The sequence below is a fragment of the Zalophus californianus genome, chromosome 4 (genome assembly GCF_009762305.2).
Source record: "Zalophus californianus isolate mZalCal1 chromosome 4, mZalCal1.pri.v2, whole genome shotgun sequence".
Taxonomy (NCBI): Eukaryota; Metazoa; Chordata; class Mammalia; order Carnivora; family Otariidae; genus Zalophus; species Zalophus californianus.
In genome coordinates, this window is record NC_045598.1 from 16,159,253 (window position 1) to 16,177,068 (window position 17,816).

General features: G+C 45.5%; 1 protein-coding gene across 3 annotated transcripts in view; it reads left to right on the forward strand.

Moving 5' to 3' along the window:
- Positions 1–11,843: 11,843 nt before the first annotated feature.
- CDC42 (cell division cycle 42) overlaps positions 11,844–17,816 on the forward strand; it is a 48,452-nt gene continuing 42,479 nt past the window's right edge. For 2 of the 3 annotated variants that reach the window (XM_035727133.1, XM_035727135.1), the window contains exon 1: positions 11,844–11,946. The gene's annotated coding sequence lies outside the window, so the exon portion shown is untranslated. Of the gene's footprint in view, positions 11,947–12,597; positions 12,796–17,816 lie in introns of those variants that run through there. The other variant, XM_035727134.1, reaches the window with a different exon arrangement.

Below are 17,816 nucleotides of genomic sequence, written 5' to 3' on the forward strand. Positions count from 1 at the left end.
AGATCACTGGACAGAATCCTACCTTGAGTGGAAGTGGGAATGCTTGGGGAATAGCAAACATACGGAAGGGTGAAGTGTGCGCCCTTTCTTAACTAGGTTAAACTTTTTAAAACCTTTTATTTTTTAAAGATTTTATTTTATTTATTTGACAGCACAAGCAGGGAGAGGGAGAGGGAGAAGCAGGCTCCCCGTTGAGCAAGGAGCCTGACGTGGACTGGATCCCAGGGCCTTGGGATCATGACCTGAGCTGAAGGCAGATGCTTAAGCGTCTGAGCCACCCAGGCACACCTAAAACCATTTTATTTTAAAGATTTTATTTTTTATGAAGTCATCCCTACAGACCCCATGGGGGCCTCAACCTCACAACCCTGAGATCAAGAGTCATAGTCTGACTGAGCCATCCAGGTGCCCCATAGGTGAAGATTTTCTATTCCTAACTCTGAGAGTAAAATTTAACAGTGGCAAAGGAGTTAGTGACCGTGGGAGGGTCAGAGTATCTCTAATACTTCTGTTTGTTCAGAGCATTATGAAGGTATTTCCTTTAGTCTGCAAAGATCAGGAACTCCTGGTGTTAAGAATTTCCTGACCTGTACCAGTTTCTTAGCTGCTTCGATGATCTGGAATATAGTGTGCAAGTAAAGGAGCCAACTTTCCAGGTGGACCCGAAAGTTAACCACCTTAGGGATTTTATGGTTTGATAACGGAGGTGTCCTGAGTTGAGTGAACTTAGCACAGATTTTCTCAACATGGGCAATTTGGAGCCAGAGAATACTCTTTCATGGAGGCTTGTCTTGTGCATTATAGGATGTTTAGCAGCATCCCTAGTCTCTCCTCACCAGATTCCAGTAGCACCCTACTGATGAGACAACCAAAAATGTCTCCCGACATTGCCAAACATTCCTTGGGGGCAAATTAGCCTTTAGTTGAGAACTACTGATTTAGAGTTCATCGGAGATATGCCACAGATTACCTTTGGATCCCTGGTCTCTTAATGTTGAGTTCAGAAAGCTATAGGAAAAGTGGTATAAGTTGGGCTTCATACTGGAGTCTCTGGCTGGATCAGTTGGTAGAGCGTGTGACTTAATCTCAGGGTCATGACTTCAAGCCACATTTTGGGCATGGAGCCTACTTAAAATGTTAAAAAATTGGGTTTCAGGGCGCCTGGGTGGCTCAGTTGGTTAAGCGACTGCCTTCAGCTCAGGTCATGATCCTGGAGTCCCTGGATCGAGACCTGCATCGGGCTCCCTGCTGAGCAGGGAGTCTGCTTCTCCCTCTGACCCTCCCCCCTCTCATATGGCCTTTCTCTCTCTCTCTCTCTCTCATTCTCTCTCTTTCAAATGAATAAATAAATCTTTAAAAAAAATTGGGTTTCATATTCCCTGTATGTGTCTGGGTAATGTCACCAACTCTGGCAAATCTTAAGTTCTTTGATACAAAGATTAAAATTACCCCTCCAACTCCAGCCATTCTATTGAGATGGTTTACCGTGTGCTAGGATAGATGCATTCATGATTCATTTAATCCTTATTGTCATCTGGCTTTACCTATTCATATAAATACACCTGCTTTACAGATAAGAAAACTGAGGTTCACCAGTTACACAAGATGACCAGGAAAATAGTGGAGCTGGGATCTAAGCCTGGGATTTCTTTCCCCCTGGTCTTGGGCTTTTTCTATTATGTCTGGAAGTAGGAATTTAACAAGCGTCTCTTGAGAATCTCCTGCATGCAAGATGTTTCTTCTTTTGCTTTTCCTTTTATCTTCATCTTACAATTTTTTTTAAAGATTTTGAGAGCTCTCCAGAGAGCACAAGCAGGAGGAGGGGCAGAGGGAGAAGCAGACTCCCAGCTGAGCAGGGACCCTGATGTGGGGCCCCATCCTAGGACCCTGGGATCATGACCTGAGCCTTATCTTACAATTTAGAATAACATTTCTTAGCTTCATTTGATAGAGAAAAAATATGAAAACAAAAATGTCCCATAATTTCACTTCTAGGGAACTCCCATTGACATTTTTCGAAGCAAAAGATATATTTGCATGTGGATAGAAATATCCAACAGTATAGAAGGGAATAAAAGGAACATTTATTTTTTAAAAAGATTTTATTTATTCAACAGAGAGAGCGAGAGAGTACAAGCAGGGGGAGAGGGAGAAGCAGGCTTCCCACTGAGCAGGGAGCCTGATGTGGGGCTCAATCCCAGGACCCTGGGATCAGGACCTGAGCCGAAGGCAGATGCCAAACTATCTGAGCCACCAAGGCGCCCCGGAATAAAAGGAAAATTTAAAGACTCTCTTCCCATTAATAGTCTGTTACATATCTTTCTAGAAAACACGAATTACACAGATGTAAGCACATACATGTGTGTGCACACACATTTATCCCTTTTTTATTTACACAAAATACATGTATGTTTAGGTTATATGTTTTTCTTGCCCAGTAAGTCTTGGGGTCTGTTGCTGTCAACATACAGAGATTTGCTTTATTAAAAAAAATTTTTTTTAAGCAGCTGCAGAGTAGTTCCTTATATGGCTAATACCTAGCCTTATACTTTCAGTAACAAACACAAGGGAGAGGATTTAGGTATGGGGTCAAACCTCCAAAGCATAAGAGGTTTAGAGAGGTAAGTGACAGAGCCACGACTCAACCTCTCAACCTCCACATCCTGAAACCAGAACTGGTACAATTCACAGTTGCCCAGCACGGTCTCCTGGCAACCCTATGGTCCCAGCTCTTTCCCATGGAAGTGAATTTACATATGAGGTTCCTTGCCCCAGACAAACCCAGGAAGAGGTGAGGCTGGAGTCCATCTCCATTTCATCTGGCTCCAGCCCCATGCCCTTGCCCTGAGGTCATACCACCTGGGTATCAAATAGCAGACCAAGTCCAGAGTTTCAAGGGCTCCGGGGATTTGAGAGGACAGTAATTCCTTATCTCTGTTGACACCTCCCGAGAGGATTCCTGTGCTTTCTCTTTGCAGTCGGCACGACCCAGCTACCACGAATGTTTGTCATTTCTTGAGTCCATCTAGAGCCTAGTTCTAAAGAACCCTAAACGCTTTTAATTCTGTGAGACAGAGGAGGAGGGAAATGCAGAACAGCCCGAGGGAAGTCCTTCTCAACTGTCCCGTGTTGGATTTTCCTTTTGTGATTATTTTGACCCCCAAGTTCTGCAAAAGAATAATCTCATCTAGTTTTTGAAAAATGCGCCTGCCAGATGGCTGCTGGTGAAAACCAGTGTTGGGACCACAAGGTAATAGGAGATTCCTAGCAACTGGCTGGTGCCATGGAAAAATCTGTCATCTATTGGACAGCTACTCCCTGAGCAGTGAGTGGGTGCCAGGGCCTGGCTGCCGGGGAGGAGGCCAGCTCAGCGGGGTGTGGGGGCCATGAGGAGTCCACTGTGATGGCGGTGGTGGCTGGAGCACTCAAATGTAACTGGCCCTTCCAGGAGCATCGTGCGTGGTCACTTTTCACAGGCAGCTCAGTGCAATGCTCTTGACAATGGCTTGACTATTTTGCTAAGCATTTTCCACCCACTGTCAGGCATTTATTGGACTTTTCCCCTTGGCCTGGAATGCCTCTCCCCTGTGCCTCCCCCAGTCTTTGCCAGCCTACTCCCACTCATTCTTTATGACGCAAATAGGCATGGTCAACCTTCATGAAGCCGCTTTTGATTTGTGCCTCAAATTGGCATCAGAAGCCCCCCTGTGAGCTCCTCTAACACCTTAGCTTTAGTTACAGTCCCTGTTCATTCAGCAAATGTATGTGGTGTCCCCGATATGCCACACCCTGTTCTGGGGATCACTGTGGCACAGCGTCCAGGCTGTGTCCCCCGGCAGATTTTTGAGCTCCATCAAGAGGGAACCTCTATGTGCTTGGCCTCCAACGCAGGGCCTGCCTGTGGTGGATCCTCAAGGAACAGTTGGATTTTTGTAGGAGACACCCGATCGCTGCCTGGTTGAAGCCTCTTCCTTCTAGCAAACACAAACAAGTAGAATTCACGGGAGACAATGGGAGGAGGCATGTGGGAGGGCTGGGGATGGAGGTAAACAAAACAAAAAAAAAAGGAAAGGCTTCACTCAGGTGGCTGGCTTCCCTCTCTATTCTGTACCCGACCTTGCAATGAGGTGAAGCTAACTGCCCTTGGCTGGCTGTGCTTGAAAACTCAAGGGGCCCCTGGGTGCCTAGCAACAACCTGACTGCCCAGAATGGTGATTTAGAAGCTGGGTGTGTCTCGGGCAGGAAGCCACCCACACCACCAAAACGGCCAGGGCCTCCCCCTCACTTCCTCTGAGCCCAAACTCCGCCTCCCAAGTGGGGCCTGTCTTAGCACAAATTGGAGGTTCTGGCAAAGATAACTCCAGTGGTGATGAAGTGTGTGATCTCAGACCAAGTCGTGTCACCTCCCTGAGCTTCAGCTCCTACACCTGTCTTGTTCCTGTCTTATTCCCATCGAGGGTCACCCTCTCGCAGCACCGGAAGCACAGAAACATCCAGTAGATGCTAATGTAGCTGAATCTGCCCAGTTAGGGGAAGATTCAGTTAGTGATTCTTTCTCAGATGACCCTTTGATCTTGTTCTTTTCTTCCGAGCCCCTCTCTTGAACTCTCCATCTTCCCATTTCTAATTTCTGCACATTAAATCCTGTTCTTAGCTTCTCATTTCTTCCATCCCGTTTCTCTGCTTTTTTCTTTTTAAGATCTTATTTTTTTTTCTACACCCAACGTGGAGCTCGAACTCACAACCCCGAGATCAAGAGTGGCACGTTCCACTGACTGAGCCAGCCAGCTGCCCCTCTTTGCTTTTCTTATCCTCAGCCATTAAAGCTCACGATCAAGACTCACAAATATTCTACAGCTCTTTAAAAATCACAAGTGTTTTGGTTTTTAGGCCAATACTATTGCTAAGGTGACCTTTAATTTTTTTAAATTTAAGTATAACATGCATCTTGGAAATTGTATGACTGGATGAATTTGTACAAAGTGAGCATATCCCCGTAACCATGGTCCAGATGAAGGTACAGAGTAGCCAGCGTCCCAGAAGTCTCCCTCAGGCCCTTTCCTAGTCTTCAATCTCCTAAAAGGTAAGCTATTGTGATTTCTACTGCCATAGAGTAGTGTTGCCTGTTTCCGAACCAAATGGAATCACACCACGTATACCCTCTCGTGTTTGTTTTCTTGTGTTCAACATTGTGTCGATGAGATTCATCTACCTCTTGAGCCTCCTGCTTTTCCATGCCTGTGTACCTGGACATGCCTGTTCTTTCTGCCAGTGGTCAGCACGTGCCACCCTGGCCTGGCCAGCCTGTGCTGGTTCTCTAGATTTAGATCAGACCTCACTCCTTTGGGAAACCTTTCCTTATCCGCTCTGGGTTTGAATTTCAGCTCTTCCACCTGCCAGCTATATGACTTTAGGCAAGTGGTACTAACCTCTTCATGCCTCATTTTTGTTGAAGGCAATAATTTCTATGTTCCAGAATTCTTGTGAATTTCAAGTGAGATAATACACATTAAATACTTAGAACAATGCTGGAGCATAGGAAGTACTTAGTAAACATTAACTCTTTTTTTTTTTAAAGATTTTATTTATTTATTTGATAGGTAGAGACATAGGTGAGAGAGGGAACACAAGTAGGGGGAGTGGGAGAGGGAGAAGCAGGCTTCCCGCCGAGCAGGGAGCCCGATGTGGGGCTCCATCCCTGAACCCTGAGACCATGACCTGAGCCAAAGGCAGATGCTTAATGACTGAGCCACCCGGATGCCCCAAACATTAAGTATAACTCTTATGAAGAGTCTGCTTTTCTTTGATCCTCCTAGATACTTGTACAAACCCTTGTCCTAGCACTTGTTTTGATTATTGTTTGTCTCACCATGAGACCTTAGCTCCTTGAGTAGAGATTATGTCTTCATTCATTGTATTTCTTCAACAGGTAATTATTAAGTATATACTACATTTACATTCTAGCACTGAGGGTACAGTGGTGAAAGAAGCCCTTGAATTTACTGAATCTGGGGAGAGACAGATAGTAAGAATACTAAAAGGGTGAGATCATTCTGGAGAGTGATAAGGCTATGAAAGAAAGCAAGCAGCGTGCCCTGGTAGTGGGTTGGAACTGCTACTCTAAGCTGGGTGGGGAGGAAGTCTTCTTAAAGAGTTGCTATTTGGGCAAAGACATGCAGGACGAAAAGGAGCAGGCTCACGCAGAGCAGGAGCCCTCAGGGCAGCAAGTGCAAAGGCCCTGAGGCAGGCACAGTAAGCTCAGTTCTGTCTGAGGAATGACAAAGAAGGCAGAATGGCTGGAGTCCAGTGAGTGAATGCATAGTTCTGAGGACATTAGAGAGGTGGACAAGAGCCAGGAGAAGCCATTGAAGAGGTTCATCAGGAGGATCTCAGTTATCTTTGCATCTGAGGTGCCTAGCACCTAATGCACTCACTAACTTTTGAATATGGGTCACAACGCGCCCATGACCAATTGGTTCACATGAACGAGCCTCAGATCATTTTCAAATTAAAACTTCATCACCGTACCATGTGCCTCTGGGTTCTTACCAAAACCTACCAGTGCAGATGGAGTTGCTCAGTCATTTCTAGACTTTCCCCTCCCCTGTCCTATCTCATGCACCCTTCTTCAGTGACCCAGATTGTCTCCACCAGAGATCGTAACAGAGATGAAGGAGGCAAGCCTGGGCCAGTTAGAGAAAAGGCAGGTAGAAAACAGGTTTGGTCAGTTCCTCTCCCTTCTCTGGCTCCAAGAAGGGTCCAGGTCCCTGGACAAGCATAATGATGTGGCACAAAGTGGAGGAGGGAGACAGCAGCAGGAGGGGCTCAGAGGGACGAGGTCTCTGAGTTGTAGCTGATGGAGCAGAGCTGCAGCTACAGCAGTCCTAGCCCCTTACGGTGTGACAGGCCAGATTGGGAGCATATCTGGAGTCCTAGCAGCAGAGTGGGGCTACTGGCATGGCCTGAGCCATGACCATGACCAGCCAGATGAGGGGAAGACCTAGCTGGTAAATCAGGAGGGAAGGGTAGGCTTGCCTCTTAGCGATAGGAATTTACACAACAGCAACCCTTTAGTTACAACAGTGAGACTATTTTTGTTTATTTCCAACCTTTATTTTTGTGAAATATTACACATGAAGAAAAGCACATAAAACAAATATATAGTACAACAAATGATTATAAAGCAGACGTCCATGTAATCATCACCGAGGTCATGAAGTAAACCACTGCCAATACCCGCCCCTCATCTCTTCCAGATTACAAACTCCTTTAGAGGCTACCGGCAACCAGATTTTTATAATAATCACTTCCTTGCTTTTCTTTATAGTTTTATTGCCTATGAATCACACAGAGAGTCTTTTTTTTTTTCACACGGAAAGTCTTGAATTGGAACTTTCTCATGTAAATCCTATGACTGAAGACCACAAAGGAGAGCCTCTTTAATGTGGATCCTCATCTTCTTGAGTAAATCTTGGCAGGCTCTGGGGAAATGGTGGCGGATTTGCAGTCTTCGGCATTTGGCAGAGAATGCTGTTTTGAGGCTTCTCTCCCTCATAATGTTTAAGGCACCTGAAGAGCACTGTGAGGGGTGCAAAAATGCACCCCAACCTGAGTCCGCCCCTGGGAGCTTACAGTAGGACCGAGAAAGCATGGATAAACATGACAGAACAGGGAGAGGGCCTGAAGAAATCCTCAGGTGGATGCTATGGGAGTTTCAAAGAAACAGAGATTACTTTAGCAGCCAGAAACGGAGCAGGCTTTGTGGAAGAAGTGGCAGTATGCTCATTCATGCATTATTTAGCAAACAGTTTTGAGGGCTGGCAGTGAGCCAGGAAATTAGGTAAAAGGATACAAAAATGAATATGATAAGATCCCTGCCTGCTTATGGCTTAATGGTTTAGTTAGCACAGATACAAATGATTTTAATATAGTATGCTTTAAATACACAGTGTAATAGGAATGATGGGTTGCCTGGGGTTGTCAGGCAAGGCTTAGGAGCTGAGGTCCTCACTAATCCTTGAAGGAGAGAAGAATAGGACTTTGGCAGATAGGGAAGGGAACTGCTGGATCTGCAGAAGCACAGAGGTGGGAAAGAACACAAGGTCAGTGTTGGCAAAAGGTACAGTTTATGGTGGGAAGGAGAGTGGGACTTGATAGGTAGCATGGATGAGCGGGAAAGGTGTTCTAGGCAAGGGGAACAGCATAAGCAGGGACATGGAGGCAAGAAATCATGGTACCTACATGCACGATTCTAGGTAATTCAGTCTTGCTGCAGCACACATATATAAGGTGTGTGATGGAAAGTGTAATGGTTAATTTTAAATGTCAACTTGACTGGACCATAGGGGCCCAGGTACTGGGTTGAACATTATTCTGGGTGTACCTGTCTGTGAGGGTGTTTTGGGATAAGATTAACATTTGAATTGTTTTTGAATCTACATAAAGTAGATTGCACTCCCTAATGTGGTGGGCCTCATCCAAGCAGTAGAAGGCCTGACTAGAACAAAAAAGGCTGACCCTCCGTCGAGTAACAGAGATTTTTCCTGGTTTTTGACTCAAACATTGGCTCTTCCTGGGTCTTGAGCCTGCTGACTGTTGGACTGCCACTGAAACATCAGTTCTTGTCCTCAGGCCTGAGGACTTGAACTGGACCCATACCCTCAGTTCTCTTGAGTCTCAGCTTGTTGACTCACCCTATAGATCTTGGAACCTATCAACCTCTATAATTGTGTGAGTCAATTCCTTTGAATAAATCTTTTTAGATTTAAAAAAATATTTGTCAGAGAGAGAGAGAGAGAGAGCGAGCACAAGCAGGGGGAGCAGCAGGAGAGGGAGAAGCAGGCTCCCCACTGAGCAAGGAGCCTGATGTGGGACTCGATCCCAGGACTCTGGGATCATGACCCAAGCCAAAGGCAGACGCTTAACTGACTGAGCCACCTAGCCATCCCAGAATACATCTTTTTAGATAGATAGATACAAACCAATGCAGATCAGTCTCTCTCTCCCATTCCTTCTCCCCCTCCCCCTGTTCCTCCTGTTGCCTCTGCTCCTCTGGACAACCCTGACCAATACAGAAGGGAAAGGGAAATAACTTTGGAAAGGCAAGCTGGTGCCAGATGACAGAGGACACAGAATGCCTGGCTAAAGGACTTTGACTTTTATTTTGAAGGCAAAGGAAAAAACACTGGGGTTCTTGAGCCCGAAGGTGACTTAATAGGAGCTGAGATCTAGGAAGGCGAAGGTTGTGCTGTATAAAATGAATTAAAACAGAGATTATCAAAGGAAGCCTCTAGAAATGGGACATTAACTTTGCAGGTGTGGTACCTCTGATGCAGAAAGGTTGGGAGCCCCTGGATGTACAAGGGTGCAGGGGCCCAAAGCAGACAGAGGCACAGTGGAACCCGAACCAGGTGGGAACTGGAGGCATCAGTGGCGCTGATGGGACTTGTGAGTAACTGGAAATTTGGAAATTTGGCGGTGGGAATAGGGGCTGGAGGAAGTAGAGATTTGGGAATCATCTAGAAGGTGGTGTCAAGTACCACACTAGGGCACACATGGAGGGGTGGGGTGGCTGAATCTTGCAGTTGCAAGTGACAGGAACCGACTCAACCTGGCTCAGGCAGGAGAGGGAATTTATCAGGTAATGTGACTGAAAACTGAAGTAAGACTAGATCCAAGGGCTGGAACAATGCCGGTGAGCCTTGGTTTGACTGTCTCTTTCTCTCTGCTCTCTTTTTGCCCTCTGTTGTGGTCTCCTTCTCAGGGAATTTCTCTCCTTGCAGTGGGAAGATGGCTGCCAGCAGGGCCATGGTGACATCCAGCCCTCCGCAGAGAGATTCATCAACTGGACAGTTCTGACCAAAGTTCCAGAATTGAATCTCACTGGTTCTCATCAGGTCATATGCCCATCGCCGAAATGCTGCTATAATTCTCTGACTGGCTAAGCCTGGGTCACGTGTCTGTCCCTGAACCTAGGGGTGGAGCCATCTCCTCTAGAGCCCCAGGGATTGAGAATTGGGGGCAGGGGCTGGTGCAGGAATGGAAGTGGTGTTACCAGAAGGAGGAATGGACGCCGGTCTGGTAACCACAGGAGAAGGGGAGCTGGAGACCCACGGGCTGTTCCTGCCATTAGTATGAGTCAGCTGCCAATGGAGGGGCAGTGGGGAGGAGGCCCTAGGGAGTCTGGGGCCTAGGCTGGCCGCAAGGGAAGGGGTAGACTTGGGTCTAGTAGTAACGCTCCCGTCTTTTGGGGCTGTGAAAAGGTTGGGGAGGACCATTTTGACAAAAACCTGACAAGAGAAAAGACAAAGTGCTAAGTGAATCCTTGTTCTCAGAATAAAGGCAGGAAAAGCCAAGCAGTTGGGTGACACCCCATCAAGATATTGTCACTAATAGAAAGGGCAGATATTGTCTGGGGACATTCATGGGATTGTGAGAGGGGATGAAAGAAAGGTCACTGCCAACTGGCCTTGCAGAGGGAGAAAACACAACCGTTTTTCCTCAAGTTTAAAAAACCAAGCTGATGCATTTTACAATAGTCAAAAAGTTACAGTAGCCGAAAACAACCTAAATTCTAATAGTAGATTGATTAGATATAGATTGTAATGCCCATACAGTAGAATATGACCTTTAAAAATGATGTTTCATTTGAGATGGAAAGATATTCACAATGTAGTTTTGAAAGAGAAAAACAGTACAGTTTTTGTGCAATTAATGTGTATACACCTCTCTCCATCTCTATGTATCTGGAAATATGTACACCAAAATGTTAATATTTTGTATCAGTAGGGATAGGACCACAGCTGAAGCTTATCTTCTGATTTCTCTATAATCACCTTCTGGGTAGTATGATCAATTAGAGCCAGCCCCTTGGGTCCACTGCCACTGCCTGGCTTGGCAACTTTGGGCAAGTTCCTTAACACTTCTGAGCCTCAGTTCATTCATCAATAAATGGTAATGGTTCTTAACTGATAGAGTAGTTGTGAACATTACATTAGCTACTATTACATGCAAAGCTGTTAGCGACATGCTTATAGTAAACACTCAAAAATGTAGTTATTTTTCTTGTGCAATTGAAAAACTCAGAAGAAAATATATCGGATGTATTGGAAAGAGGTGTCTTTCTTGGCCAAATAGCTGTGGTACTCACCAATAAATGAAGTATTATTAAGATAAGCGATTTTCCTGTAACACTGGGAAACATCTGAGACTAAGATTGAGAGTTCCTATTCTCCCAAAGCCTGCACACTAGCAGGGAAGACAGATGATAAACGGGTGCTGTGAGGATAGGGTGATCAGGAAGGCAGAGACATTTGAAGGCTGAGAGCCAACCAAAGGCTGCTAAAGAAGAGGAAGCCAGGGGAAACAGAGTGCGAGGCCCTGTAGCAGGGAGGAAGTCCCGCAACCAAAAGACTGCCGAAGTGACTGGAGCGAGGGACAGTGTGGTGTAGGCAGATGAGAAGCGTGGCGCGCCACGAAGGACCCAATGCAGGCTTGGAAGGGGGGTGATCTCAGGCAAGTCATTGCCTGCAAGCAAGTCAAAGCCTCCGTCTTTTTTTTTTTTTTAGCCTCCGTCTTTTTTTGCAAAATAGGGATGATAATACTTTGCCTCAGAAGGTTGAAAGGAACGAAAGCATTGTTAGTGGCAGCGCTTTGCAAATAACTGTTTGTAGCAAACACAACCGTCGGAGAAAGAGGGGCAAAGCTTAGCAGCGAACTAGCGAGCCGTGCCGATCGGCGCGTGCGCGGTAACCGGGCAGAGCCAGGGCGGGGGATGAACTCGGGCCCCGCCTCCAACCGTTCTGCCTGGACTCGCCTCCGGGCCCCGCCCACTTCCGCGGGCACCCAACCCTGCGTTTCCTGCGTGCTGACGTCAGGCGCGTGCCCCTGTCCGGCAGCCGAGGAGACCCCGCGCAGTGCTGCCAACGCCCCGGCGGAGAAGCTGAGGTGAGTGCGGGGCCCGAGGCTCCCGGCGGGAGCGGCTCCCCCACCGTCCCGTCCCCGCCGCGCGGTCCCCGGCCTCACCCCGTCCGCGGGGACACCCCGCCTCTGGGATCCCGGGAACCCTGGGAGTGTGGGGCGCGGGGAAGGGTGTCCGACTCGCGCGGCGCCGTCCGGGGAGCGCGGGTCCGGGTTCTGTCGGGGAGCGGAGGGGAGAGGGTGGCGGCGGGGCAGGCGGGGGCGCTGGGCCGCCGAGAGGTGCGCGGCCCGGGCGCGGGGTGCCGACCTGAGGGCGCGGGCGGGGCCGGGCTGTCACCGGGAGCGGCGGAAGGAAGGGGTCACACCCATCCCGGCCGCCTGGGGCCCCCTCCCCCCCCGGCCCGGCCCCGCGGGCTCCGAGGACGGGTGGCGGGTCTGGGCGCGGAGGGCCGGGGCCGCGGAGCCGCTTGCGGGTGGCTCGGGCTCCCGGGCCGGGTCTGTCCCCTGCGCCCCGACTTGGACTTCCTGCTTCTCCGGGCGCCGCCGCGGACATTTTGCGGCGGGCGGGGGGAGGGGAGCGGAATCGCTAGCGCGGCGGGGAAGTGGCGGCCGGGGAGGGGGCGGCTCGCGGACTGCCCCGGGCTGTGCCTGCGACGCGCTTCCCTCCGCAGCCCAGCGGCCCGGCGAGCGGTGTGGCGGACCAGGTCGCTGTTTCTCCAGGCTCCTTTATTCCGGCCTTAGATTGAGTTCCTAGCACCATTTCCGTTTGCTTCTCCAATTCTCCTTGCCTATTCAGCTGAAGCTTCCCTTTCAGGGAATTACCTAACCACCTCTCGAAACTGTCGTTCTGCCGCTTGCTTAATTCCTCTTATAAGGGTGAGATTTTCTTTGTTCATTTGTTTTTTCCTCCCCTTTAAGTCCAAGAGAAATGCAGTGTGGAGCATTACGTCATCTCAATATAAGGGGTGAGAGTTTAACTCCTACAAGTCAGGGACTCACCGAATGAAGACAGCGTTTTGCAGACTCAGTTGGGCACTCAGTGGCACATCCTGCCTGCTTCCCAACGCATCGTGTTTGAAATCTTTTGGCTGTCTCAAAGGCATCTAAAAGCCAGGAAGGTTTAAAATCTCAAGATTAGTTTGTGCCAGGGATAAGACAGCATCTACAGCCACTTGTGTAGGCAGTAACTTTAAAGATCTTGTTGCAGTCCAAGGAAGTGATTTGTGAGAGTGTATCTTTGGTCAAAATGACTTTTTCAGACTGTTTTAACTTCTCCCTTATGACTTAACTGATGCACAGTACAGACCTAAGTTGGCTCACGTGCGCTTTTTGTGGCAAGGGTGTGGTGGAAAGAGAATCAGTTCATTTTAGGCCTTACCTTTGCTTGCTAGATAATTTAATTTTGTAATTAAAAACGAATTTCGGATTTTTAACCAAAAACACTTAAGTAACATTTTCAGACTTTTGGGATCACAGTATTGGTTCCCCAGAATATTACACACACCCTCAATTGTATATCCTTCATTGATTACAGGGTTATAGCACAGAAAAATGTTAGCATTGTAAAGCAAATGAGATCCCATTGTGTAACGGCATTGTAATAAGGGTAGTTCATGTTGAAACAAGTACTTTCCTATTGTTTTTCTTTAGAGAGAACATTGCTTGTTAAGAAACACTTAAAAGAAGTGGTAGGTTTAAATCAACTTCGTGGTGTGTAGGTGTTGTAGATGATTGGATAGGTATTGAGCTTGGATCTTCTGAAATACATCTGTCATAATGTGGTATTTTGTTTTAAACACACTCCCTGCTGCCTTATTTCTTGAGACTTCTACATTTAAGAAGTTTAAATATACATACATCAATTTGCATCTTTCCTTTTAAAATACAGCAGAATGGAAAAAAATACATAGCAGAATGGTTTTAATTTACAGTTTTTAAACTGAGGCAAGGAGATAAGAGATTGATATAGTTAACTGAGTATTAAAAATGAGCTGTGTTCTAGTAATTTCAAGACCCAGAAGGTATCACATCTTCTTAAAATGTTTTCTGATACTAACCAAAACCTGTACTCAGTTAAACATAGTTTTTCGTGAATCTAAGGCCCATGTTACAGCAGCGGAGGTCAGGGGGCTTAAATCAAACATCTGTAAAATTCTTAAAGCCCAACGAGACCAAATCTTGACATTTTCTGTTAATTTCAAGATTGGTTTTCCTTTATTCAGATACTTTTTCTGCTTAGAACTTTATGGTCTATTAGAAAAGCATTTCTAGTTATTTTTAAGATGGTTACACTAATAAAACGTTTTGATTCAAGAGCTGTCACATTTGGAAAACTTTGAAGTATAATTTATTGTGCCTGTCTGGGAGTAGTGTTTATTGGCATTTTTGGGAGTAAAAGTCATATTGTCCTTTTATTTCTAGATACATTTTAGATGCATTTCTTTAGTGTTTTTAGGGTCTTTTTGAGAGGATAAGGAACACAATGAGAAGCACTTCAGTCTATAAGGGTTAAGGAGGGATTACTATTTTGTTAACTTAGGTCCCATGAGTAGTTCCATGTGTCCTCCTATATTAAAGGGCTTCATTCTAGGCTTTTATGATAATGTCTTATTCATTGTTCTCTTTCAAAACTATTAGTGTCCCCCACCAGAATGTAAGTGATATGAGGGCGGGACTTTGACCTGGCATGGTCACCCCTGTATCCCTACCACCTAGAATAGTGCCAGATATGTAGTAGGTCTCAAGAAATGTTTGTCAAATGAATGAATTTAATGATGTCTGAGGGTTAACATTTTCTCTTTCTGCATATTCCATAGGCTTGTTTACTGTGTTTCCCGAGACCTGTGCTTGGTCGCCACATCCGTGTTCAGGCTCATTGAAGTGATAATTACTAATCTACTCTTGCTTGGTCTTATCCATCTGTATGTCCAGTGTCTTCCATAGCTGTACTGCCTGGACTGTTCACCAGAGCTTAGAAAGTTTTTTCTGATGACCAGTTCTTATTTAGACCTTCATGTTTGCTTCTTTCCTCTCTTTCTTTTGTTTGCTATAGCAGCTTATTTTTGCCACTTTTTCCACTCTGCTCAACAGTATCAAATTCCTGGTCATGTTATGCTTTGTCCCTTACCAGTTTCTACTTTTAGTTACTCATCCTTTCAGCCCAAGATATTTTTGCTAAAGCAGTTTTCATTACTTGTTATTTCAGTTATGTCTGCTACTGCTTCTGTTATAATTCTTGGATGTTAAAACTCTTCTTCACTAGTTGCCCCTGGGACATTGGTCTCAGAATGCTTATTGCATGAAGTTAAAACCAGGTTTTTTTTTTTTTTTTTTTTTTAGGATTTTATTTTTAAGTAATCTCTACACCCAGTGTGGAGCTCGAACTTACAACCCCAAGATCAAGAGTTGCACACTTTACCGATTGAGCCAGCCAGGCACCCCACGAAACCAGGTGTTTTCCTCCTTTAAAAAAATATTGTAGAGGCGCCTGGGTGGCTCAGGCGGTTAAGCGTCTGATTCTTGATTTTGGCTCAGATCATGATCTCATGGTGGTGAGATTGAGCCACATGTGGGGCTCCGCGGTCGGTGCCCAGTCTGCTTCAGATTCTCTCTTCCTCTGCCCCTTCTCCCTCTTTCGTGCATGCACACGCTCTCTCTCAGATAAATAAAATAAAACATGACAAAAAATACTGTAGAGAAATATTTTTCAAATATTTAGCTATTAGCTGAAGTCCAGAATAGTTTCTAATATAGGAAAGAACTGTATATTGTTAAGTCCTGGGATTCACCAGTAATTGGCAGTTGGTTGCCTCTGTTGCTCACTCAGCTCTTTAACTCGTGCATCATTTTCTCCAAAAGCAAGCCATTCTGATTTGCCATTTTATTTAATTAATTTATTTTTAAAGATTATTTATTTATTTGACAGAGAAAGACACAGGGAGAGAGGGAATACAAGCAGGGGGAGTGGGAGAAGGAGAAGCAGGCTTCCCGCCGAGCAGGGAGCCCGACCTGGGCTCTATCCCAGTACCCTGGGATCATGACCTGAGCCGAAGGCAGACGCTTAACAACTGAGCCACCCAGGCGCCCCGTGATTTGCCATTTTATTTCTCTCTTGAGAGCTGTACTGCTAGTATCATAATTAAAGGTGTAGACTCTGGAACCAGACTGCCTGGGTTCAAATCCTGCATTTACTATCAATGTGCAGTCTAAGTAATGTCTTTGTGACTCAGGTTTACCTTCTGTAAAATAGGGCCAGCAGTCGTCCGTACCTCACAGTGTTGTTATGAGAATCAAATCAGTTAATCTATGTAAAGTATTTAAGACAATTCACTGGCACATACTAAGTACTCTATAGATGTGTTGTTACTATTACAACCTCTCTCAGGCCCTCATGTTTGAGAAGCTGGGTTTTCCCCCCAAATCAAAATTAAAACAAATTTTTTTTCAAATCAAAATTTTAATAACCACCCCTCCCCCAGATTAATCTCATGAAACCATAAAAATTATTAAATGGAGATTGTTACCTGCTTTAAGTTTTTGTCTGCTATCTTAACGAGTGTTACATAAACGAGGGTGTAGAGTCAGATACAGTGTGTGGACTATGGACCAGCAGCATAAGATCACCTTGGAGTTCCATCCCAGTCCCACTGAATCAGAATCTGCATTTTAATAAGACACCCACATGATTTTTATGCACATTAAAGTTTGAAGCATCCTCTTTAGACTGCTAGAGTGATGTCTTAAGGAATTTCAGAAACAGCAGTTGGGTGCTTTATTTTTATTTTTCCTCCTACTTAAGTATGAACTGGTTTCTTTTAGGCACTGTAGCAGTATGTATTGCAAGGATCCTAATCTGAAAGTGGGTGAAACCGGTTTGGCTTTTAAAAAGAAGTGAGTTATAGTGTCTTGCCTACTGTGTAGAATCGCCCCATGTCTGTGCTCACTATCAGGAATGTAAAGTTGTTAAAAGTACTGTTTACCGCTTAGTACTAACTAATCTTAAGTTCTAGTTTAGAATATCAGTTACACTTTTGAACTCAAATGACGTTTTATTGAAAACATTGTTATGAAGGATAATTCCTGTAATTGTTGGTTATGAAAACAGGTGAACTACAAAGCTGGCATTTAGCTGGTGAAATATAACAAATCTTTTCTGTTTTCTTTCCTGAAATCATATTTCTAATCTCAAGGGAAAATATTGATAACTAAAATCTAGTCTTATTTAGCTACCATTCTTTTTTTAAAGGACTAGATTGAGTTTTTCTCTAATAACTTTTCCTTAAACTGTTTGGTGTAGGAAAAATTCACCAGTACTATCCTTGTGCACTATATGCTTTAGAGTAGTGTTTTCTAATCCTTTTCAGATCAAGGCAGATGTAGAAAAGTGTTCATATGCCACACTGAAGTGAATGGATGAGGCTTCTCTTGGCTGGCTAGACATGTTGCAGACCCCAGGAAAGTTGGGGGAGCAGTGTCTCAGGCACTCTTGTGTCCGTCCATTCTGTTTCAGGTGGCAATATGAAGCTGTCTGGTGTTATTAAGGCACAGCCATCCTTTTCAGCTAAAAAGATTATCACTGCTGCTCCTTGTGGGAACAGAAGAGATTGAGAACAGACCAAATGAAGAGAAAATGAAACCAGGGGGGAGAGATGGAGGTAGAATACAAGGAGGCTGTTAATTCTTGTTAAGGATTATGAGAAGAAGATTGCTTGTAGAAGAAAGCAGAAGTGAGGTTTCAGCCACAATCCATTTGTTTTGTTGATAGGCAGTTTAAGAGTATTTGTATATTTTGGTTTGCTTTGAAATCTGTTTAAAAGCAGATGAAGAGCTGGGGCGCCTGGGTGGGTCATTGGTTAAGTGTCTGCCTTTGGCTCAGGTCATGGTCTCAGGGTTCCAGG